This window comes from Lissotriton helveticus, chromosome 4_1 (genome assembly GCF_964261635.1).
Source record: "Lissotriton helveticus chromosome 4_1, aLisHel1.1, whole genome shotgun sequence".
In the NCBI taxonomy this organism is placed as follows: domain Eukaryota; kingdom Metazoa; phylum Chordata; class Amphibia; order Caudata; family Salamandridae; genus Lissotriton; species Lissotriton helveticus.
This window is the reverse complement of record NC_136063.1, coordinates 1,541,305,241-1,541,331,209: the sequence shown is the minus strand read 5'-3', so window position 1 is coordinate 1,541,331,209 and position 25,969 is coordinate 1,541,305,241. Positions and strand designations below refer to the sequence as shown.

The 25,969-nt window shown below is 52.3% G+C and overlaps 1 protein-coding gene across 2 annotated transcripts in view; it reads left to right on the top strand.

Moving 5' to 3' along the window:
- The window catches only part of LIMD1 (LIM domain containing 1), a 411,104-nt gene that overhangs the window by 228,673 nt on the left and 156,462 nt on the right, over nt 1-25,969 (top strand). The window lies entirely within an intron of this gene.

Below are 25,969 nucleotides of genomic sequence, written 5' to 3'. Positions count from 1 at the left end.
TCAGGAGGATTTGGGCTGCCTTTGGGCTCTCCCAGGCAGCCCATCCGGCGGCAAAATGGCCGCGCCCATGAAACCCCTTCCCCCTCCCAAACCTGCCCGGGGGGCAGACCTCGAGGCTCGGCTGCCCCCCAAATCCCCCTTGGGAGGGATGAAGGGGGCAATCAAGACCGACTACCATTTTGTGTGTAAAAGGCCGCTTTATTTGAAACAGGTGCACATCACATGTATTAACCCCTGGCAACCGCCTCACAAAACTAAACCTCTCTAGACATCTAGTTACCTGACCCCTTAGGTTTGTGTCTCCCTCCACCCCTACGATCCCCACATGATACAATCCCCCCACCCTGCATATCCAGATATACAAATTCCATAACATCGTCATGTATCATTTTCTCCCCTACATCTTAACTCCAAACCTTGTAAAACCTGCAGACCTATCTGCCTTATTGCAACTGTAACTAACCCCTCTAATGTAACTCCACAACTGTTTTCCCTTTCCCCGCTCCCGCTCCCCAAATCCCCAAACATCAATATAAAGACCCGAACTCCAGCCAAACTTGGCCAACATCAACCCAAACTCCGCCACCCAGGGAAAGTGGGGTAGGTGGATACACCTCATCCCCCCTTTCCCTGCCCCCCCACCCCCGCCCCTTCACTTCGCTGTCCGTCACCAACACCTTACTCCCGTCGTACCCCCAACAACTTCGCCAACACCTCCCGAAGCTCCAACAGGTATAGATCCATTCCCATCCGGGACAAATGTACTCCATCACCTCTAAACATCTCCGGCGCATCATATTTAATGTCTCTGTGCCATATGCGCGTGAAACCCACATGACGACAAAAGCGAACCATCTCCACGTTGACCTTCCGCCTCGCCTTGTCCACCGCCTGCGGCTTCACCGCTCCTCGCCACACTCTGCGCGGGACCAACTCGGTCCACACCACCGTACACCCCGACCAACGCCTGCGCAGCTCTGCCAGATCCCGCCGCATCGCCCTCATCAGCACCAAACCTGTCTCCCGCACCAAATCGTTCTCCCCCAAATGGAGGACCAACACGTCGGGGCACCGCCCCCCCGCACACCAAACCATTCAGGGTGGTAACCAACTCTTTCCATCTCATCCCCCCCCTCCCTAACCAAAACACCTTGAACAAATCAGGATTGAACCCCAAACCATCCCCAAAATAGCTGTCTTGCGCTTGCAGCATCGCCCTCTTCACAAATGAGTGACCCACAATCCAGATCAACATCTCTCGGGACGAGGGCCCCGCCACCGAACCTGGAATGAGAAACATATGTCAATCAACACTGTCCCCCCAATGCCAAAACGCGCGCACGCGCCGGGACAGCTCCGCGCACGTAGCGTTGATAACAATCTGACGTCCACCTACCCAAGCGCATGATGGCCCCCCTCCCCTGTCCCTGACGGTGCGCCTCGGATGCCGCCCCAATTCGAAAAGAATGCGTGCCAAATTTTCGCCCATCCACTCCCAATCTCGCCAATGCCTTCCGCAACACTCCCAACAGCTGACGCCCCGTCGCCCCCTTCCCATTCGCGTGCCGAAACACCAGACCATTCGCATCCCCCACCGCCATCCATCTCCTGCCCCAAAGCACCGGGCACTCACCGCCCTCCCCCCTTTTCTCCATGGTCACCCAGGCCCCCACACTCCTCTGGTCCGTTTTGGACTTTCGTAACCACAATCGCACTTCCGACTGCGACACTCGGACCTCAGCCCAATCCACGCCCCGCTCCGCCTTGGAGCCCAAAAGCTCCGACACCCGAAAGGCCCCCGCAAACATCCACACCATTAGTGTCCCAAACAAGCATGCCTCCCTGTCATCCTTGCACACACGCGGCAGCATCAGCACCACTCTGCCTAACATTTCCACTGACACCGGCCGCCGCACTTCCCCCCCCCGCCCGCATTCCCGCGCCCAACCTTCCAACATCCTGGACCCCAATTCACCTGCGGACGGGGCGTATCCCCATAGTAGCTTACCCATGAAACCGATCCCAGCCAGCTTACCCGCTATCGTCACTCTCGACAACCCCCTTCCAATCAGTTCCAGCAAATATTGCACCACCTCTTCCTGCCTGTCCCTGCCGGGCGGCCGCCACCGCGCCCCATTCGCTACAAACTCCCCCCAGGCTGCCACATACGCTGTTCTGGTTGACTCTGCCAAGGATCCTAGAACCAGCTGCAACATCCGGTGTTGCCTATGTCCCACATCTGCGCCGGCAGCGGAGTCGGGTCCCGTTCCGCGTCCTTGGCTAACCCACGGAATCTCCCCCACTGCGAACGAGATAGAGCGTCCGCAATGTCATTGTCAACTCCTGGGACATGTACCGCGCGAAAAGCAATATCATGCCGCAAACAGCCCAGCACAAACACCCGCAGCAGCTTCAGCACTTGCTCATCCCTGGCGGACTGGCGATTTACCACCTGCACCACTGCCATATTGTCCACATTGAACGTCACTCGCCGATGCGCCAGCACTTCTCCCCACAGCCAGATCGCCACAATCAAAGGGAAGAGCTCCAGAAACGCAATGCTCCTCCCGCCTCCCGACCACTCCGGGGGCCACCTCTCTGCGCACCACTTCCCGTTCCAGTAGAGCCCGAAACCTTCGCTACCCGCAGCGTCCGAGAAGATCTGCACATCCCACACCAAGTCCACGTCCCGCTGTAAGGGCACTCCGTTGAACTGGTGCAGGAAAAAACGCCACATCCGCAAATCCTCCCGCACCCCCGCCGACACGCGCACGCCATGATGTGGAGGCCTCCTCCCCGCCAAAGCCCGGCCGAGGCGCCTGCAAAACGTCCTACCGACCCGCACCACCCTGCACGCGAAGTTGAAGTGCCCCAGCAGCACTTGGACATCCAACACCGTCACCTTATTCCTGGCCACCATCATCTGCAGCAGCCCCAGCATCTGTTGCTTCTTGTCCGCCGGCAGCCGTGCCTCCATCCTCTGTGAGTCTATCTCAATGCCCAGGAAGGACAGCGCCGTGCCTGGCCCCACTGTCTTCTCCGGTGCCAACGGCACCCCCAGGTCCACCATGATCTCCTGAAACCTGTCCAGAGCTACCTGGCAGTTCGTGGAGTCCGGCGCCCCGACCAAGAAAAAGTCATCCAGGTAGTGTGTGACTCCTTGGTGACCCGTGCATTCCGTAAAGAACCACTGCAGGAACGTGCTGAAACATTCAAAGAGCGCGCAGGACATCGAGCACCCCATCGGTAACGCCTTGTCCACATACCAGCGGCCGTGAAACTGGATACCCAGTAGGCCCCAGTCGTCTGGGTGAACAGGCAGTAGCCGGAAAGCCGACTTGATGTCACATTTTGCCATCACTGCGCCTCTACCCTCCTTCACCACCAAAGCCATTGCCGCCTCCACCGAGGAATACACCACTGTGGCCTCGCTCTCGCTGATAAAATCATTAACAGACCCTCCGTCTGGCCACGACAAATGTTGTATGAGCCGGAACTGACCTGCCTCTTTCTTGGGCACCACACCTATAGGGGACACTATCAAGTCCGTCAGTGGCCAATCCTCAAAAGGCCCCGCCATGCGCCCCTCTTGGACTTCCTTGTCTAGTTTAGCCTGTATCACTTCCGGGTGCTCCCTCGCTGACCTCAAATTGTCCGCCCACCGACGCACCCGCGGACCCTCGTAACCCAGCCGAAAACCGTCTCGAAACCCGCTCCGTAGACGTTCTGCAGCCCCCGCGTCTGGGTAATTGCGTAGGGCTGCCGTCAACTTATCCACTCTAACCGGCGTATGAGCCCTTCGGCCCAGGTCCCTTTCCACCCCGACCGCCCCCAGACTGCTGCCCGCCCCCAGGCCGTGTTGCTCCCGCCGCCGTGTGTGCGCCTCCATACTGCTGCCCGGTCGGGCCCCAGCATCGCGTCGCCGGGTGCCCATACTTCCCGCACGCTGAGCATTCGTGTCGAAAACGGCAGTGCTCCCTGGCACACGCCCCTCTATTAAAATCCCAGCAGGGCCCTGCGGTCCCGGGCTGGCTCTTGGCTCCCGCCCCCACCCCTCCACGGGTGGGGCGCCCTTGAAAGGGCTGATATATGATCGGGAGCCCGCTGGCAGTGAAAATAGTTTTGCCCGATCCCGCCAGACCCATCGTGTGCTGCCACAAATCGGAATCCAGTTCGCCCCACTGTGCCTCCGTGTCCCACGCCATTCTCGCCCTGAACTCCTCGTCGTACTGCGCCCACGCATACCCCCCCCCAGTAATCTGAGCCTTCCTGATAACGTCCATGTACTTAAACAGGGACACCGACCTCTCTGGGAATTTCTCGCAATACACACTTGCGAAAATCAGAAATGCCGCCGTCCAGTTTTCGATTGTAAGCGGCACCCTCGGGCGCTTCTGTAGCTCGTACTCCTCCTCTTTTGACCCTTCCTTCGACCGCACCTCCCTATGTAAGAGCTTTAACATTTCCACATACTCTCCCTTCCATATCTTTTCTTTAGTAACTGCCATCAAATGCGCCCCTAGCGGCTTCGTGACCCCCATATACGGAAGTCGTTTAAACTTTAACTCTTTGCTGTCAGGTTTCTTTGCGCCCTCCCCTGCTGCTGGCGCGCCGCCCGCTGCTGCGCTGTCCGCTGCCACGCTGTCTGCTTTGCCCCCCACCTCCGGTTTCTCCACCTTCCCCTCCGGCAACCCCGAAGTGCCCCCGCCCAAACCCCCCAGCGCAGCCACATCCGTCCCCACACCCCGGTCCACCACATACCTCCCTTTGCATAGTCTACCACCCGTCCCCACCTCCCCTTCTCCCCCCACCCCCACCGACACCATCCGCGGCGCCATCCCGCTTTTACCTGCAAGCAACGTATCCTCTCGTCGCTCCTCGACTCTCCTGTCCACCGATCTACCTCTCGACTGTGTCCGGGCCGCCGCAGCACCCAGGCCCCGTGACACCTGTAACAAAGAACCAACACCATTACCGGGCCCCCGTCCGCCCGGCCCCCCTCTCACTTCACCTTCCTCTGCACTATCCTCTCCTTCCACCAACTCCACACCACCCCATCTATATGTCCGGCGCGCCACCGGCGGCGCCGACCTAAACCTGCCAGAGGCCCTCTCTTCGCCTCTGCCCTCGCACAAAGTAAAATAGTCCTCTTTGGCGTTGCTCCAGGTATGCTGCTGTTCCCCAAGCCGCTTGGGCCCTGTGGGTGCTGGGACCGGCGAGCCCGCCTGGGGCCTTCTTGAGCCAGTCGTGCCGCGATCCCGCGTGGTCTCCAGGCTCGCCGCCGGAGGCTCCGCCTTCCCTTCTCCTTGGCGTCGCTGGGCCGCCCCAAGCCGTGCCAAGTCTGGTTCCCCGCGTCGACTACTACCCTGTAATAAAAAAGGTATTGCTGGTGTGCTGGTCCCCTGCCACTGCTCCGCCTCGTCTGCCCAACGCCACTTCCCCCATCTCTCCCTTGCCCCCCCCTCCTCCTCGTCTTCACTCCAACATAGCCCCCCTACACCTGCCCCCGCGTCGCCCACGGCGTCCTCCCCTGCCCGCTCCCCGCTGCCAACCCGCCCATAAACCACCTCTGCCTGCCTTGAAGGCCCTGCCTCCTCCACCACCGTCTCCCTCCCTTCCTCCGCCATGCGGGCCTCCCTAATCCCTTCCTCCCATGACGAAAACACATCTAGCCCCTCCCACTCCCTTTCGCTCTCCTCAGATTCGAAAAGAATCGGGGACCCCCCCCCCCTATGCCCTTGGTCACTCCCCAGTCCCCCCACAGCCGTCCCCACCTGGCCCCCCCCCTTGCCAGCGGCCCCCGCCCCTCCCCCTTTCCCTCCTCTCTTAGCCTCGCTCCTACCCCTCTCCCCCGCCCCCAGCCGGGCCGGCGAGGGGCTCTCCACACGCCTCCTCAAAGCCTGGTCTTCCACCAAGCATCGACCCCGTCCTTGCCTTTCCCCCCTTCCCTCCCGCCCCGCCCCCGCTCCTTCGTCCTTGTCCCCCGCCCCTCCCTCGCTCTCTACTGAGGGCCCGCTCCGCCTCACAGCCCCCCCGCCAACACCCGGGCGGCCGCGCGACTCCACGCGCGCCCGCTCGACATTCATATCCCGCCGCCCGCCCGCTTCCCCGCCCCCTTCCGCCCCTTGTAAACGCGGCGAGGCGCCCCTGGCAACGCGCCTCGCACGCGACCCTCCATCAACCAGGGCCGCGCTCCTGACATCGGCGCGGCCCCGGAGACTCACCTGCAATTTCTGGGATTTCCTCGGTGGCGAACAGGCCAGAACGGCCGCTGCCACCCCGAACGACGCCTGCCTCACCGGCCGCGCCTCCGGCGGCCCCACCAAGAGGTCCATCCGCCCTGCTTCACTCAGCAGGCGGATGGCCTCGAGTACACGAATATCCTCCGCTCTCGACATCCTAGCACCAACCTACAATAACCGACACAGCTAGCTAAATCACCTCACACGACAAGCTACAGCACTACACACCCAGCCACCAGGTTACAATACCTAAAATGGTGGCTGGGCGGAAGCGGCGTCCCGATAAGAAGCCGTTAATTGGGCTTATTCAGGAGGATTTGGGCTGCCTTTGGGCTCTCCCAGGCAGCCCATCCGGCGGCAAAATGGCCGCGCCCATGAAACCCCTTCCCCCTCCCAAACCTGCCCGGGGGGCAGACCTCGAGGCTCGGCTGCCCCCCAAATCCCCCTTCCAGCCCGCCGCGCGCAGGAACGCGTGGACAGATGGATCGGTGCGTGGGAGGCTGCCCTGCCGCCGCAGACTTAGTTTCCCCTGACCCCCGAGAACGTGTCATTTTCTCCTGGGTGGCTCATGCAGAGACGTTTGACATGATGTGGAAACTCTTCTTCTCCGCCCTCTCTGGTAACGCTGCTGAACATTGGCAGGTTGAACGGGATACCAGGCGAGAGGCAAAAGGGGCACGCGCTGTTGCTAAAGCGGAAGCTGCGAGCCGCTCCTGCTCTCCTTTCACTGAATAGAGCGTGTTGCGCATTTCCGGGTTTTACCGTCACACGTGCAGAACGTGAATAGAGTTACCGCTCCGAGTGGAGTGCGGCCTTATTATTGTCCTCGTGGCCTTCGGCTTCCGTGTAAACAAGGCACTAGATGAACTAAGTGGACAGCAAGGCCAGGTGGGCAGCCAGAAGGAAAGAGAGCAGGGCCTGACTGGAAACCAAAACCATCCCTTGCAGAAATGTTCGAACCCGCTCTGCAATGCAGGAAAGCACTAGTCGTGACTAGTATGGGGGTATGGGTGGGTTATGGCAGGGCTACCTCCTCTGAAGTCAGTCCCCGAGCTTGCAACCCACTGGGAAAATATCAGTGTGCCCGAATGTCCAGCCAGGCCACGAGAGCCTTCCATTGCAAGGTCATCAGGCCTATATCATTGAAATCCAACCCACCATCAGCTATGGCTTCTTGCACTTTTGTGAATAGGGCGTGGCTGGCTCGCCCCAGAATCACGATATGCAGTGGATTAAAATGTGCTGTGACACAGCGGGGCTATTTTTGGCTGTCTTTTACTGCTGCCTTTTCTGCCACTCCTATCCCAGACACACTCTGATTTGCGGACATTTTAGTAAATCAGATGGACCCAAACACCCCTGTTCATCCCTGAATATGCGATAAAACAAGAGTGCATTGCAGCCACAGCAAGGGTAACGTGACAGATCCCCATAGCGTAGCCTGGGAAGAATGTTGTGTTCAAGGGGGTAGCCAGAAAAATAAAATACCCCCACGTTGAACCACATGACAGTAAATATGTGAGCAAATTGAGGAATCCGGACCATTTCTATGAACTTGGCCCTGTGAGAGTTGTCCCACTGGGGGAGGCCTTGGCTGGGCGGTGTTTGGGAAGTTACACCCCCTTCCTATACATTCTGTTATCTAAAAAATTGTTGGCTACACGAGCTTTCAGTCGGGTGTTGTAAAGGGTCTGCCGGATTTCAATTGGGATTTCTAAATACTCACAAAAAAAACACGCACACAAACTTTCTCTCGTTCATTCGTTTTATTTATTAGATATCTCCTTGGCCTTCCTTCTCCCCTTCTTTTCTTTTCATAATTCCTTTCCTTCTTTGAATCTTTCTTTTCCTTCCATTTATTGCCCTTCCTTCCCATTACCTTTCTCTCATTCCTGTTTGTCAGATTTATTTGTATGCTTTCCTTCGTTCTTTCCCTCCTATTGAAAAAAAAATGTTGTTGCTTCCTTCCCTTCCTGCCAACCTTCTTTCTTTATCTTGCTTTCTTTCCCTCTATTTTGTATCTTCCTTTCAGCCTTTCTTCCTTTCCTTTTCTCTTTCTTCCGTTCCAACTTCCTTTCCTTCCTTACATTGTTTGTACCTTCTTTCAGGAGCACTTCCTTTCCCTTTGCCCATTTTCCCTTCTTTACGGTCTAATTGTTCTTCCTTTTTCTTGTTCTCTCATTCTATTAGCATCTTTCATATTTATGCCATTGTTTCTTTCTTTTTTCTTTCTGAACCCCTTTGGCACCCATTTAACCTACCTCATAACTTTGCTATTATCTTCTTTACTTTCATATGTATTACTTTTGGCTTTTATGTTGTGATCTGCATATCACAGATAAAAGACAATAATGGGCAATAAAAAACAAGTTATCCTGACCTCCGCTGAAGCTGGTATTTCGGGGGCTTCCATATGGCCATGGTTGTGTCCATCTTTCCTCATGTAAAATGAATTGTGGGTTTCATCCCAGTGGGTTCTTCAGATACAAAGTGCCATCACAGTTGAAAAACAAAGACCACCCTTATCACTCTGTCTCATAAAGGGTCGGCACACAATGTTGTACAGTGTTAGGAAGCGTTCACCGAGGACTTTATTTTACTCCTCTCTTAATCAAGTACCTAGTACGACACCTAAACTCATTAGAGCACTTATTTGCAATTCATTATCTGTGGTATACAATACCAAAAAGTAAGCACAGCTTAAAAATAGACTTAATTACTTGAGCACACGTAAAGAGCATCTCAGCCAAGTACCAAGCAACAAGGTTGTATTAATGCATTTTAGTGCTGGTGTCTGCATCGCGACACTAAAATGCTAATGTCACCCTAATTATAGCTCCTCTGTGCGCTGCAAGGCGCCGTAGCTCTTTGGCTTCAAATAGCCTCAGTATCCAGCGTGCCTGCTGTGCTGCCCCAGGCACTTATTATGAGATGGGTCCACGTCCAAGAGAGGTGTCATGTTGCTATGGAAATCAGCGTGGGGCTGGCTAAGTTCACTTTACTTTCAGTGAAGTCAGCAAGATTTTCTCACATTGCCTGTTGCTGGGTCATAAAGTTGTTTGACTACATGTCCAACAAGAAGGCAGAGCTCTTAGACCATCTGTCATACGTGCAATTACACAATTACAACTCTGTGTGAAGGACATAAACCACTGTGGAAATACTGAAATCACCATTGTGCTGATATCAGCACTCCTCCCAAGCAAACATTGGTAAATGGCAACTTTAGCTGACAAGGAATGAAATAAATCGGACAACACATGGTTTGGTGGAAAAACAGTTTGCTGGATGTTTATTTCAGAAATGAAATATGCCAATGTGGTGGGTTAACTTATGAGCGATCCAAGGGCAGGCAGCGATGAGTAACCTAAGCTGCCCACCCGCCTGGTGAGCCAAACGGCACTGTGGCACAGCTCATTTAGTCCTACCATTTTATTTAGGGATTTTTCAAATACCATGGACCACTAGTCAATGATTATAGCTCATGCCTTTTTAGGGGTGGAGTGTCACCAGGCAAGCCACCGGTTGCTCAGGCTTGCAAACGCCGAACGGACTAACTGGCATCATCGCCTACATCCCAGGGTCCTGCCTTAAAGAATCCTGGGGTTTGGCATAGAGCGCCCCTGCTGTGCTTCCTGAGGTGGTACACCTATGTACCAGACTGCCTCAGGATCGCTCTGTAACTCCACCTGCAACACAAATAAACAATTAACAAGCTCAGCGCAGGAAGCACAACTCCGCCGTTGGCATGCTGGGTATGGGATATGGTGGGTGACAGCGTGTCCAGCGGGGGAACAAAGAGGCCGGCACCTGGGTGGGACAGGTCTAAGCACCTGGCCCCAGGTCCCAGGCACCGGAAATGATGCGTGGAGAGTGTTATAACAGAGTGACTCCCACTGGGGGTCCCCACGAGTGGAGTGAGGGTGAGTATGTCAGAATGCGGCACTAAGGGGCCTCCCTCTTAAGAGGGTGCACAGCGGGCAGCCGCATAATGCCGATATCGGCAGTCATCCCCAGCAAACATTCGTAAATGGCTACTTTAGCACACAAGGAATTAAATAAATCAGACAACACATGGTTGTTGAATAGCCAATTAACTATTTTTCTAGAAAAGAATACGCTTTTGGATCCTTCCCAGATAGGCTTTTGTGCCAACGATAGCACAAGTCCATGCTGTTAGCTATATTGGACGATATCAGGCCAGTAGTTGTTCAGGGCAATGCCACGGGCATCATCCTACTTGACCTGTCTGCAACTTTCTACACTGTCTCACACAGCTTGATTAACAAACTCCATGAAATTAGACTGCACTCAGGTGGATGAGTTATTTTTTTGATGAATAATGCAGATAGTCCAGTTGGGTACCTGTCGATACCTGTCGATCCCGCTCCATCACATTTAACTGTCGGGTCCCCAAGGCTTCACCTTGAGCCCAACCTTTTTAGGTCTCGCTGAGCAATGAGTAAGCATTGCGGCTAGATTCTAGTAGCGGTCCGAAAACTCTACCAAAACTACGGATTAGACACAGTTCATGTGAGACAGGTGCGTGCACAAACCAGCCACGTCACACACCACCATTTGTCTGTGCCTAGGCATCAGACTTCAAAGGCTGCCGCTCCCCCCCAATCAGACTTCAAAGGCTGCCGCTCCCCCGCCCCCGCATCAGACTTCAAAGGAATGCGCTCCCGCTCCCCCGCCACAGCAATGCAGAGAGCTTGTTTCTGGACGAAAATGAAAGCCTACCGTGCTTTTTTACAGTAGCCTTGCTCCTCAGCTGCTGTTGCTGTGTTGCCATCTCTCTAGGGACACAGCATGAAAACGCTCGACTTGCTAGCTGCAATGCTACATCCGCTATGCTTTGCCTCTAGACACGTTGATCCCTCGCAGACTGTGCTGACTGTGCCCCTCCTGATTCTGAAACTGACCAACGCAGTCACCACCAGTCTCTTCTCTCTGTCTTATGATGTCTGCCCTGCCACCATTGACTTTGGACCCTCACCCTCACACCTCCTTGCCCTCACACACCCTCTCACCCTCACACACCCTCACTCACCCTCACACCCTCACCCACCCTCAGTCACCCTCACACCCTCACCCCCTCCCAACCCTCTCACCCTCACTCACCCACTAACCCTCACACCCCCTCACCCCCTCACCCACCTCCTAACCCTCACACCCCCTCACTCACACCCTCACCCTCACACCCCCTCATCCTCACTCTCACCCACACTCACACTCTCACCCTCACACCCTCTCACCCTCACCCACCCTCACACACCCACACTCACCCTCACCCCTCACCCTCACACACCTCCTCACCCTCACACACCCTCACTCACCCTCACCCACCCCCACTCCCCCTCACCCTCACCCTCACAGCCCTCTCACCCCCTCACACCTCCACACACCCTCACACCCCTGACACTCGCACCCCCTCACCCCCACACCCTCACCCTCACACCCTCACACACCTGCACACACCATCACTCACCGTCACCCACCCTTACACACCCTCACTCACCCTAACCCTCACACCCTCACCCCCTCACTCACCCTAACCCTCACTCACCCTCACACCCCCTCGCCCACCCTCACCCTCACACACCCTCACTCACCCTCTCACCCTCACTCACCTGCACACCGTCACCCACCCTCACCCACCCTCACTCACCCTCACTCACCCTCACACCCTCATCCCCTCACCCTCAAAACCCTCTCACCCTCACTCACCCTCACCCCCTCACACTCCCACACACCCTCACCCTCATACTCACACACCCTCACACACCCTCACACACCCTCACTCACCCTCACCCTCACCCTCACACACCCTCACAACCTCACACACCCTCACACACCATCTCACCCTCACATCCTCACCCACTCTCACACACCCTCACTCACACTCACACCCACAACCCTCTCACCCTCACTTACCCTCACCCCCTCACACCCCCACACACCCTAACCCTCACACCCCCTCACCCTCACACCCCCTCACCTCACACCCTCCGCCCCCTCACCCTCACACTCTCACACCCCCTCACAACCCCACCCCCCGCCCCCTCACCTTCACAACCCCACACCCCCTCACACCCCCTCACCCTTGCAGCCCTCACCCTCACACACACCCTCACCCTCACACCTTCACCCTCACTCACCCTCACTCCCCCCCTCACACCCCACACCCCCTCACCCCCCCTCACCCTCACACCCCGGCACACCCTCACATCCCCTCACCCTCACACCCTCTCACCCTCACACCCCTCACCCTCACACACCCTCACACCATCACACACCCTCACACCCCCTCACCCTCACACACCCTCACACACCCTCACTCACCCTCACACACCCTCACCCTCTCAGCCTCACACACCCTCACTCACCGTCACACCCCCCTCACCCTCACACACCCTCACACCCCCTCTCACGCTCACACCCTCTCAATCTCACACACCCTCACACACCATCACCCACCCTCACACATCCCCCTCACTCACCCTCACACACCCTCACTCACCCTCACCCCCTCAAACACCCTCACACCCACACCCTTAACCCTCACCCTCACAACCCTCTCACCCTCACTCACCCTCACACACCCTCATACACCCTCACCCCCTTCACCCTCACCCTCACACACCTCCGCACCCTCACCCCCTCACCCTCACCCCCTCACCCTCACACCCTCACCCTCACACACCCTCACACCCTCACCCCTCCTCACACCCTTACCCTCACACCCCCTCACCCTCACAACCCCACACCCTCACAACCCCACACCCTTCCCCTCACACACCATCACAGCCTCTCACCCTCACACCTCCACACCCTTGCACCCCTTACCCTCACACACCCCTTTGCCCTCACACACACCCTCACACCCCTCACCCTCACACCCCACACAACCTCACACCCCCTCACCCTCACACCCCCGCACACCCTCACACCCCCTAAGCCTCACACCCCCTCACACCGTCACACCCCCTCACACCCCCTCACCCCCTTCACCCTCACACAACCTCACCCTCACACCCCCTCACAGCCCCTCACCCTCACACACACCCTCACCCCCACACACCCTCACCCCCTCTCACCCTCACACACACTCACTCACCCTCACCATCACACACCTTCACACGCCCTCACTCTCACACCCCCACACCGCCTCATACTCTCACCCTCACACCCCCTCACCCTCACACACCCTCACTCCCACCCCCTCACCCTCACCCTCACACCCCCTCACCCTCTCACCCTCACACACCCTCACCCTCACACCCCTTCACCCTCACACCCCCTCACCCTCACACCCCCTCACCCTCACACACACCCACACACCCTCACCAGCATAGCATAGCATAACAAAACACAGTATAGCATAGCATAACAAAAAAAGCATAGGATAGCAAAACATAACATAGCATAACAAAACAAAGCATAGGATAGCAAAACAAAACATAACAAAACAAAACATAGCGTAGAAAAACACAACAAAGCATAGCATTGCATAGCAAAACAAAACACAACAAAACAGCATAGCATAACAAAACATAGCATAACAAAATAAAGCATAACATAACAAAGCATAGCAAAACAAAACAGCATAGTATAACAAAACATAGCATAACATAACATACAACAAAGCATAGCATAATAAAACATAGCATAACAAAACAGCATAACAAAACACAACAAAACATAGCATACATAACAAAACATAGCATTGAAAAGCATAGCAAAACTTAGCAAAGCATAACAAAACACAACAAAACAGCATAGCATAACAAAACACAACGTAACATAGCATAACAAAACAAAGCTTAGCATAGCATAACAAAACATAGCATAACAAAGCATAGCATAACACAACATAGCATAACAAAACATAGCATAGCAAAACAAAGCATAGCATAGCAAAACACAGCAAAACATAGCATAGTATAACGATACACCAAAACAAAGCATAGCATAACAAAACACAACAAAACAGCATAACAAAACATAGCATAGCATAACAAAGCATAGCATAGCAAAACACAGCAAAACATAGCATAGCATAACAAAACACAACAAAACAAAGCATAGCATAACAAAACAAAGCATAGGGTAGCAAAACTATACATAGCATAGCATAACAAAACAAAGCATAGGATAGCCAAAACAAAACATAGCATAGCATAACAAAACACAGCATAGCAAAACACAACACATAGCATAACAAAACATAGCAAAACACAACAAAACATAGCATAGCAAAACAAAACATTTAATAGCATAGCAAAACATAGCATACCAAACACAACAAAACATAGCATAGCATAGTATAAAAAAATAGCATAGCAAAACAAAGCATAGCATAATAAAACACAACAAAACATAGCCTAGCATAACAAAATATAGCATAGCATAACAAAACATAGCATTGCATAACAAAACACAGCATAGCATAGCATAACAAATCAAAGCATAGGATAGCAAAACATAGTATAGCATAACAAAACAAAACATAGCATAGCAAAACAAAACATAGCCTAGCATACAACATCACTCCGCACCACCACAGCATCACTCAGGGGCACCACAACATCACTATGCGCTACCACAGCATCACTGAAGGCCACAGCATCACTCGTTCGCCATCACAACATCACTCGGCGCCACCACAGCATCAATCTGTGCAACCCATTCAACAACACCAGGTTCACATATGTTCTCTCAATGTCTCAAGCTTTATTACAAATGTAACAAAAAGATGTTAATATTTCACTTCTGTTCTTGGATTTTCATCACAATAAAATACACTGAACATAATCTTCACAAAAGTTATGTTCGAGGCATGTGGGCTGCTAAATTCATATCTTTTGCATAGATCGCCGCCTAGTGTTGGGTCCGGATGATCGCACATTGTTGTCCTGGAAGAGTCTTCGAAGTATCCTGAGATAGGTGGCTCCTCCCCTGGACTACAGTGCGCATGGGCATCGGCTCCATCCCCAGATTGTTTTTTTCCGCCATTGGGTTCGGATGCGGTCTCGACGTCTCTCTGTCGGAACCGAGAAAACTTACTTCTTTAAGGCCAAAAGGCCTTCGTTACCTACGTCGGTATTGTTTGCGTACGGTCTCGAGTTTCTCCCGTCTCTTTGAGGCGGAATCTGCGGAGTCGAGTTACTCTTCGGACATCGAGGCCTTCTCATCGCAGCAAGACCACGACTTTTTCAACATGGACCGGAGCCCGTTTAAATACTGTCCCGTCTGTGGGTCCAAATACCCACATATCGACGTGCACCCGGTCTGCAATAAATGCCTCTCGCCGGACCATAACGAGGAGAACTGCATGGCCTGCTCCAAGTTCAGGTCAAAGAAAACGCTCAAGCTTCGGCGCGCGGTGCGCCTCGAGGCCCAGCGGGCGGCACCGGCACCCGATAACATCTTCGACGCACCAGAAGAAGACAGCCTAAGCCATCATCTTCAAATCTCACCACCTGCGACGGAGGTCGAGGCCGATCCCGAAGACGACGACGGGGTCGTGGAACAAGACCTTGAATACGTCGACGAGGTAGGGGACGACGACGAAGAAGTTTATGGGGCCGCGGAAGATAGCTCAGGGGATGAGCTATGCCCCGAAAGTTACATGACTCAGGCTCAGGTCACGGGATCGCCACTCGGCCTTACCCAAGACCCTGCACCGCAAGCCACGGCCCCGCCTTCAGGCCCGGCCACGGACATACCTGCGGGGGCTACGCAGCCCGTATCGAAACCGAAACTGAAAGCAACGGTATCGACTGCACCTAAAATGGCCGACGCCAAATCGAAACCGAAACTACCGGATTCGAATGCACCTAAGATGGCGGACGTTCCGTCTAAAACACCGAAGCCTGCTACCTCATCGGCTCCGTCGACCTCCGGGCCACCGAAGTCGAAGAAGACTGTCGACTCAACAGTGCCGAAGTTATCGGCGGGGGATGCGTCCTCAAAGAAGGTCGTCCGTCAGGGGTCGACCGGAGCGGCGCAGGCGAAGTCTGTAAAAGTCGTCGACAAACAATCGGTGCCGACAGGGGCGCCGTTAGACGGACGCATGGTCGAGGCGGAGTCTACGAAATCCCTCGGATCCAAGAGCGGAAGCTCGACTCATAAGTCCAAGGACTCCGTGTCTAAAGCTGCGGCGTCGACGTCTAAGCCTCCAAAAGAGCCCCAGAAAGTCGGGGGCAGCGGCCCGTTGGCGGCCTCCTCGTCGGCGCCAGGTGCCTCGGCGAGTGGCGCATCGCAAATCGCAAGTTCATTGCAACGGATTCGTGAGAAGGCTACTGCGACGTCGACTTCCGCGCCGTCGCATCAGAAGACGCTAGACGCGCCTGCAAAGCCTACTGCCAAGCTTTTATACATTCTGCCGCCAAAAGAAGCCCCGAAAGCCTTTGCACCAAAGACGGTGCCAAAGACATCAGAATCTTCCACGTCTGGCGGACTATCGGGTCGACAACACGACTCAGGAGACGAATCTGAGCGTTATGTCGATGCGGACACTGGCAAGTTGACCCTTTATAAGCGGAAAATCACTTCCCAGCCAGTGGAATCCTATGTTATTCCACTAAAAAAGAAAAGGCCTACACAGGACATTCCTGCCCTGGTTGAACCTATCCAGCCTCCGCCTAGGAGAAGTCCAACACCTTCCCCTGACCACTCTGGGGGAGAGGAGGAAGGACTGGATGACCAGTACAGTTTCCCCATCAATGAGCCTGATGCACAACAGGATTCCTATGATGACACCGGTGACCAGGGAAACCAACCTGTGGGGCAAGACCCACAGCTTTTCAGTGCACGGGCATCCCCAACTGAGGATTCTGCAGGATTTCATGCACTAATCGAACGGGCAGCTGCTAATCATGACGTCGAGATGCATGCTGACCCGGTGGAGGAAGATTTTCTATTTGACACTTTTTCTGTCTCTGAAAGAACAGTCAAGACACTTCCTATGCTAAAGGGGGTCCTTAAACATGCTGCAGAAATCTTTAAGGAACCTACCAGAGCGAGAGTGGTCAACCCACGCATCGAGAAGAAATACAGGCCGGCACCTGCAGACCCAGAATATATTCGGGGACAGTTGCCTCTTGACTCTCTTGTGGTCGCAAATGCCCACAAACGGGCGAACTCCCAAACAACTGGTGAAGCTCCTCCCCCAGACAAGGAGTCCAAAGTGCTTGAGGCAGGGGGCAAAAGAATAGCTGCGCAGGCTGCCAATTTCTGGCGTATAGCAAACACACAGGCGCTATTGGCACGTTATGATAGGGCGCATTACGACACCCTAGAGCAACTTTTACAACACCTGCCTACGCAGTTTCAAGAGGGTGCCAAACTGCTCATAGAGGAGGGAAAACTCATCTCCAACGCAGCAATAAAGTGTGCACTTGATGCCGCAGACACTGCAGCTAGGGCTGTTAACACTAGCGTCATGCTAAGACGACAGGCGTGGATACGCATATCAGGGTTTAAACCAGACATTCAAACAACCATACTCAACCAGCCCGTCAATCCTGATAGACTGTTTGGTCCTGATGTTGACACCACCCTCGAAAAGATTAAGAAAGACAACGAAACTGCTAAATCTATGGGGGCCCTTCAGTCACAACAATTCCGGGGCAACACTTTTCGTCGCTCAGGTGCACGTGGGGTTACCCGAGGACAGATGGGTCAACAATCACAGTTCACTAGAGGTGGAGCACAGTCCTCGTACCCCAAGCAAAATAAAGGGGGTTATCGAGGAAACAGCACCAGGGGACGTTGCAGCGGAAACAACAACTCCCGTTCCTCTGCCACAAACAAACAGTGACTCTCTGTCACTGCCCCCCGACCATTTAACACCTGTCGGGGGGAGACTCCAGCAGTTCCTGCCAGTCTGGACAAACATCACCACAGACAGGTGGGTAAGACAACTTGTCCAGTACGGTTATTGTCTAGAGTTAACGTCCACTCCACCCAACATTCCACCAAGGCAACGACCTATGTCCGCAGAGCACTTGCACTTATTGCAGCAAGAAGTAGTGGTGATGCTGCAAAAAGGCGCAATCGAGCTCGTGCCAGTGGAGGAGGAAGGCACAGGGGTCTATTCCCTGTACTTCCTTATTCCAAAGAAAGACGGATCCCTCAGACCCATTCTAGATCTGCGCCCCCTCAACCTGTATATACTGTCAGAACATTTTCATATGCTTACACTGCAACAGATTCTTCCCTTGCTGAACCAAGGGGACTTCCTAGCAACCTTAGACCTCAAGGATGCTTATTTCCACATACCACTACACCCGTCCCACAGAAAGTATCTCAGGTTCACTATCCAAGGCAGGCATTATCAGTTCAAAGTCCTACCCTTCGGAGTGACCACCGCCCCCAGAGTGTTTACCAAGTGTCTGGCGACGGTAGCGGCGCACCTCAGGAGGCAGAACATACATGTCTACCCCTACCTAGACGACTGGCTCATTCAAGCCAAGTCAGAACAACAGTGCGCCGCGGACATGTCGACCACCATTCACCTCCTTCACAATCTGGGCTTCTCGTTGAACTACCCAAAGTCGCACCTTCAACCAGCACATGTGCGGCAGTTTCTGGGTGCGACAATAAATACCCTGACTGCTATGGCTCAGCCAAACAAGGTCAGAATAGACAGCATACAGTCTCTAATCCAAAGGTTCAGACCGCAACACTCGCTTCCAGCGCGAGTGTTCATGCAGTTGATAGGCATGATGGCCTCCTGCATCTTCATAGTCCCTCACGCAAGGTTACATATGCGTCCGCTCCAGGAGTGCTTAGCAAATCAGTGGACACAGGCTCGGGGACAACTGACAGACCTAGTGTTGGTTACCGGTCGGGCATACAACTCTCTGCATTGGTGGAATCCACACAACCTTTGCAAGGGCCGACCGTTCCAGGAGCCAGTGCCACAGATTATCCTGACAACGGACGCATCTCTCCAGGGATGGGGAGCTCATGTGCTCACTTACACAGTGCAGGGACTATGGACGACGCAGCAACAGAAGATGCACATCAACTATTTAGAACTGATGGCATTCTTCATGGCGCTCAAGTCCTTCAATGTACATCTGTGCGACAAGGTAGTGTTAGTCCGGACGGACAACATGACAGCGATGTACTACATTCAAAAACAGGGAGGCACCCACTCGCCACAGCTGTCTCATCTGGCTCAGAGCATGTGGAAGTGGGCCATTCAAAGGAACATTTTCCTCATGGCAGAACACCTCCCGGGCAAGGACAATCAGATGGCGGATCTGCTCAGCAGATACAGCCATCAAATGCACGAGTGGGAGTTACATCCATCAGTACTCCACCCGTACTTCCAGCAGTGGGGTCATCCGGAGATAGACCTGTTTGCCACAAGCGAAAACGCAAAATGCCAACACTTTGCCGCCAAGTTCCCTCACCCACAGTCGCAGGGGAATGCGATATGGATGAACTGGTCAGGCAAATTTGCGTACGCTTTTCCACCAGCACCTCTAATACCGCTGGTGGCGAGAAAGCTCAGGCAGCACTCGATGACACTCATCCTAGTTGCTCCAACGTGGGCACGCCAACCATGGTACACCACGTTTCTGGAACTCTCAGTGGTGCCGCATCAAAGGCTGCGCCTAACACCCAGGCTCTTGACGCAGAACCATGGAGACATTCAGCATCCAGATCCGCAACAGCTCAACCTGGCGATCTGGCTCCTGAAGTCCTAGAGTTTGGCTACCTTCACCTACCTCCAGAATGCATGGACATCATCAAGGAGGCAAGGAAGCCCACTACCAGAGCATGCTATGCTGCAAAATGGAAGCGTTTCGTCCTTCACTGTACAGCCAATAACATAAACCCGCTAGATGCATCTATCCCTAACATCATTTGCTATCTGTTACATCTTTACAAGTGCAATCTAGCGTACACTTCCATTCGGATCCATCTATCCGCCATAGCAGCTTATCTTCAGAACAGGCAACATCTCTCTGTCTTCAGAGTGCCTGCCATTAAAGCCTTCCTTGAAGGTCTGAAACGAGTCATTCCACCAAGAACACCGCCAGCTCCGGTGTGGAACCTCAATGTGGTCCTCACCAGGCTGATGGGACCACCTTTTGAGCCACTGCACTCGTGTGAACTCCAGTTCCTAACATGGAAAGTGGCTTTCCTCATTGCTATTACGTCACTAAGACGTGTCAGTGAGCTGCAAGCGCTCACAATCCAAGAGCCGTTCATACAAATTCATCCAAATAGGGTGGTCCTACGCACTAACCCCAAATTCCTTCCGAAGGTGGTGTCACAGTTTCATCTCAACCAAACTATTGACCTGCCCGCATTCTTCCAAAACCCACAAACGGTGGCGGAAAGAATGCTCCATACTTTGGACGTTAGGAGGGCGTTGATGTACTATATTGACAGGACACAACACTTTAGGAAAACAAAACAACTTTTTGTTGCCTTCTCGCCACAGCACAAAGGCAACCCTATTTCCAAAGCAGGAATAGCCAGGTGGATTGTTAAGTGCATCCAGATCTGTTATCAAAAAGCTAAACGTACCTTAACAATACCCCCAAGGGCGCACTCCACACGCAAACTGGGGGCATCCATGGCTTTCCTGGGGAACATTCCTTTGGAAGACATTTGCAGAGCAGCCACATGGGTTACACCGCATACCTTTACAAAACACTACTGTGTTGATGTGCATTCCAAGCAGCAAGCAGCTGTAGGACAGGCTGTTCTCAAGACACTTTTTCAGGTTTCTGCAGCTGGCACGGGCAACCGCCGCTAAGGGAGGGACTGCTATATATTCTATGCAAAAGATATGAATTTAGCAGCCCACATGCCTCGAACTGAATATGCTACTTACCAGTATGCATCTGTTCTTGGCATGTAGGGCTGCTAACATTCATATCGCCCACCCTCCTCCCCGGTGCCCGTCGCAGCTGCAGATATACTCTTGCATTCAATCATTAGCATGGACATCCTTTACACTTTTCACTCCATCTCTGCCACAATGGCTAAAAACAATCTGGGGATGGAGCCGATGCCCATGCGCACTGTAGTCCAGGGGAGGAGCCACCTATCTCAGGATACTTCGAAGACTCTTCCAGGACAACAATGTGCGATCATCCGGACCCAACACTAGGCGGCGATCTATGCAAAAGATATGAATGTTAGCAGCCCTACATGCCAAGAACAGATGCATACTGGTAAGTAGCATATTCATTACAAAACTTTATGCTAGTGCCATTACTTTAATGTAAGTATTTATTATTGAAAAAAAATTAAAAGCCATTGTTATTTGTAATATCAATACATGTAAGTCACGTACATACAACACATATTGCATTACAAATGCTATAGGTGTCACATTTGCAATAGTTATAACTATTGGCATTGTAAATGACAAAGCTAATAATTTCGGTATTTTCAAAAACAAAACATAAATAAAAAATGTGTCATTTACAATCCCAATAGCTCAAACTTTCCTAATGCGAGACCTTTTGCATTGCAAATGCTTGTTTAATATTCATGTTTCTCCTCTAGCAAACATTGTTAAGGAATGGGGTTTTGAAGTCCCCTCCTAGGCAGATGACACCCAGTTGATTATATCACTGGGGGGAAATCTTGAGGAGCCCTGAGGCAAATTATGAGAGTGCCTCATCGAAGTAGCAGGATGGATGAATGACAAGTTATTGTCTAAAACTAAATGCAGATAAAACTGAGATCCTGCTACTTAGTGGGGCACACTTATTTTGGGATGCCTCTTGGTGGCCAGCCTCTTTGGGGGATATGCCCACTCCCAAGAAATTGGCCAAAAATTCGGGGATCATTATCGATGATCGTCTCTTCTTGCAAGAACTTATCAGGCTTACTTGTGGTAAATGCTTTGGCATTCCCAAGCTTCTGAGAAGACTATTCACTTGGATTCCAATAGTGTGGCATAAAAACATTGTCCAGGCTCTGATAACTAGTAGACTGCAATTTGGTTATGTCCTCTTTGTAGGCATGGCGGCCTACCTGTTCTCGAGTTTACAGGCAATCCTGCTGCCAAACTAATCTGTAACATGGACGATTTAGCTTGGCATCAACTTTCTTGACTTATTTGAATTGGCTTTCTGTATGAAAAAGAGACAATTTCAAACTCTTATGTTCCATGCACAAAGCCCTACGTAATACAGGACCTGAGATCTTACAGGCCAGAGTGGATTTTCACAGGTCCACCTGTGACTTTAGATCCCGTAATCTAGCCCTCGCCAGAACCAAACGCATTAGGAAAAACAGAACAGATAATTTTCTTATTTGACTACTTTCCAGTAGTATTCTCTGCCTCTTCAAACTCGCCTCATTGATGATAATGCTAGGTTCAGAAAGAAATTAAAAACCTTGCTTTTTCCAAACTAAGGCTTCCTTTTTTGTGTCCAAGCTCAGGGGTGATCTCTTGTGGATGGGGTTGGGTAGTTGCCTAACGCTGTGATATGTGGTGGGTTAACTTACGGGCTATCCAAGGGCAGGTAGCCATAAGTAGCCTAAGCTGCCCACCCACCTGATGAGCTAAACAATACCGTGGCCCAACCAATTTGGTGCTATCATTTAATTTCGGGAATTTTTCTCCCTTAAATACCGTGGACCATCCGTCCAAGATTATAACTCATATCTTTTTAGGGGCAGGCGAGTCACCAGGCAATCCCCCGGATGCTCAGGCTTGCAACCACTGGAGGCACTAATGGGGCAGCATCGCTTCTATCCCAGGTTACTGCCATAAAGATGTCTGGGGGTTGGTAAATATCATCCCTGCTGTGTTCCTTGAGATGGCACCCCAATGTACCAAACTGCCTCAGGATCGCCCGGCAACTCCGCCAACTCCTTGGATGTGGCCACCATCACTTCCGGGGCTCCCCACCATGGCAGGCTCCTTAATCATCTGCAAACCACAGTTACCAGTGCTTCTTGCAGGTCCAAGAGGAACAAGTCCATACCAACCTCTGACAGATGTAACCTGTCCTTATCAAAGTACCCTATGGTGCTTTCCTTAATTAAGCCATGCCTAATGAAACCAAAGTCCCCCTGCCTGGGGAGCTTGTCCTGGTGCTATTTACCCTTCTGCGGGAATGTTCAGTGGCATCCCCAGATATGTCTCCATGCCCTACCCTGCACGGGATTATCCAAGGCCACCGTAACTCACAGTGCCCCATTAATTTGCTGATTTCTCCCATGGAAGACTTCATTACTTTGATCAGCGTGCAGCACCCCAGGGAGGGGATTTCCCCCCTGGTGAATTACTAAAGTGTGAGGTTGAGATCCACACCCTGCAAGTCTCTGCTGCAGCTTGGGAATCAAACTATGGCATTGCATTCCAGGGGATCCCAGTCATACTATCCGTGTGTGGGCGAAGCCAAGCTTCCAAGTCCTTGTCTTTGCCCATCTTGCCACCATAGCGATGAATGAGTGACTGGTCATCCACACCTTGAACCCTAATGAAAATAAAGACATGCACATTTTGTTCACACAGATTTAATTGGTTGCACCACATGCCAGACCAATTAATAATCTTATCCAACCTGCCATTATATCTGGGAGGGGAGCGGGGGTGGGGCAGTTCGCTGAGACACCCTTGCTGCTACAAACAGCTTCAGAATCTGATGCAGTTTAACTTGGTAAGCAGTCCTATTTGTTTAATGACTGTGTTTGTTGTTGTTTTTTTATCTCTTTCTTGTCTGGCTCGACAGGGCCTCTGTCGCTAGACATAAGTATAACCCAGTGAGCGGGGGGCCTGTGGCTCCATCTGGAATGTTGGGAGTCAGGGGTATACGTTTTGATTGGGCAGAAGATGTGTGCTTCCACTCAAAAAACATTCTTGCCCACTTCATGGTTGTAATCATTTTGTTTGATTCTCCAGCTGCCTGAGCTTGAAATTCTTAGGGGCACACATGTGCCACTGAATTTGTTTTAGATAACTAGATAATTCGCGGTGGTTCTCTCTGGAGGCAGCACAGATGGGAGGAGGGCAGTCATTAACATACATGGATCTTTAGATCTGACTTGAGAGTACATTTATAAGCCAGACCAGTAGGCCTTGCCAGTGCTTGTCTTGAAATTGTGGCGGGTGTTGGTACATAGTCAACTTGGCTTCCAGCAGGCTGAAGTGAGGGAGTTCAATCAAGTCAGCTAAATATGGAGAAACAGTATGTCAGAGTTGGAAATAGCGATAAAATTTAGTGTGGAAGAGTTCAAATTCCTCCTTGATTTCAGAGAAGGTTTTCAGAGCTCCCTCAGCCATTACATCTTCTATAAGAGAGATGTATGTATGTATTTATTTATTTGTTAAGCGCGGCTGCCACCCAAAGGGTATCCTGGCGCTGAGACTGCGTCTGTACTACAGGCAGGACTGCCATTACATTTTTCTTGGGAACAAGAACGTTTTAAGATCCTTTTTAAAGGAAGGGAGATCCTGTCTGCTCCTCAGCGCCAACGGGAGTGTGTTCCAAAGAGTCGCGGCCGTGAAACCAAACGCCCGGCCGCCCATCCTCACTCTATTAATCCTTGGGACCGTCACTAAAAACGCGGAGGAGGATCTTAAGGATCTAGTGGCGCAATACCAAGAAAAAAGGTTTTGAATCGGCGTCGGCCCCTGTCCGTACAGGGCCTTAAAAACAAGACATGCTGCCTTGAACGAGATTCTCTGCTGGACAGGTAGCCAGTGAAGATCAGCCAATGCTCCCGTGGAGGAGGCGGATCGAGGACGCGCTAGGGCCAGCTTAGCTGCCATATTTTGTATCCTCTGGAGTTTTAGGATTAAGATTTTTGGGGCCCCCAGAAGCAGTGCGCTGCAGTAATCTAAACGACTAAGAATAGAACTGCGCACTACTTCTGTTCTAGCCTCTGCAGGGAGGAGTGGTAAAATCTTGCGTAGGGCGCGGAGTAGGCCCATACAAGTCGCTATGGTTCTGTTCACTGAAGCATCAAGCTGCAGGTTGAATTCAAACAGGACTCCCAGGTTACGGACCGACTCAGCGGCCTCTACCGTACCAGGAATAGAGGCAGGCCAAAAGTCGTCCGGGAACGGGCGCGGTGAGCGGTCTAAGGAGCAGTGAACCACTTCCGTTTTTAAGCTGTTAAATTGATCCCCAGGAAATGTCCGCCCCTGAAACCCTCTAGGGATGGCATATGGCCTATCAAAATTAACTGAGATTTATAGAACGCATAATCACCGACCGGTATCAGCGCTGAAAGAGATCACCTAAACCCCGCCAACGGCGGATTGTACATACTCTAGGTCAAGCATATGTTGTACCCAAGTCTCTGTAAATAGAATAGTTCTTTAGGCCTTCTTGGAAGATTTCTTCAGTGAGGGAAGTCTTCACAATAGTGAGAAGGAATGACATAGCATCTCTGGAGAGTTTTCATGCAGGACGAGGTTAAGACATCATCTTAATAGAGGTTGGTTTTGAGGGAGTTGAGTATGTGGGCAAGTTCTGTTAGAGAAAGGATAACAGTTGCATAGTGCTACAAGAAGAGGTGGTATTGTATGGATAAGAGAAGAAGGAGATGTTGCTGTCAATGTGCTGTCAGCTTTTGTATTTTTTCACTTAGGAAGCAGTTGATGACATTGCACTTCTCAATGCAGTGTTGCATTGGAGGGTCAGGCAAGAAGTTATGCAGTGATTGTTTTGAAGAGTGTTCTGGTTCTGTTGGTAGCTTTATTGATGGTGTTAGTATAGTACTTT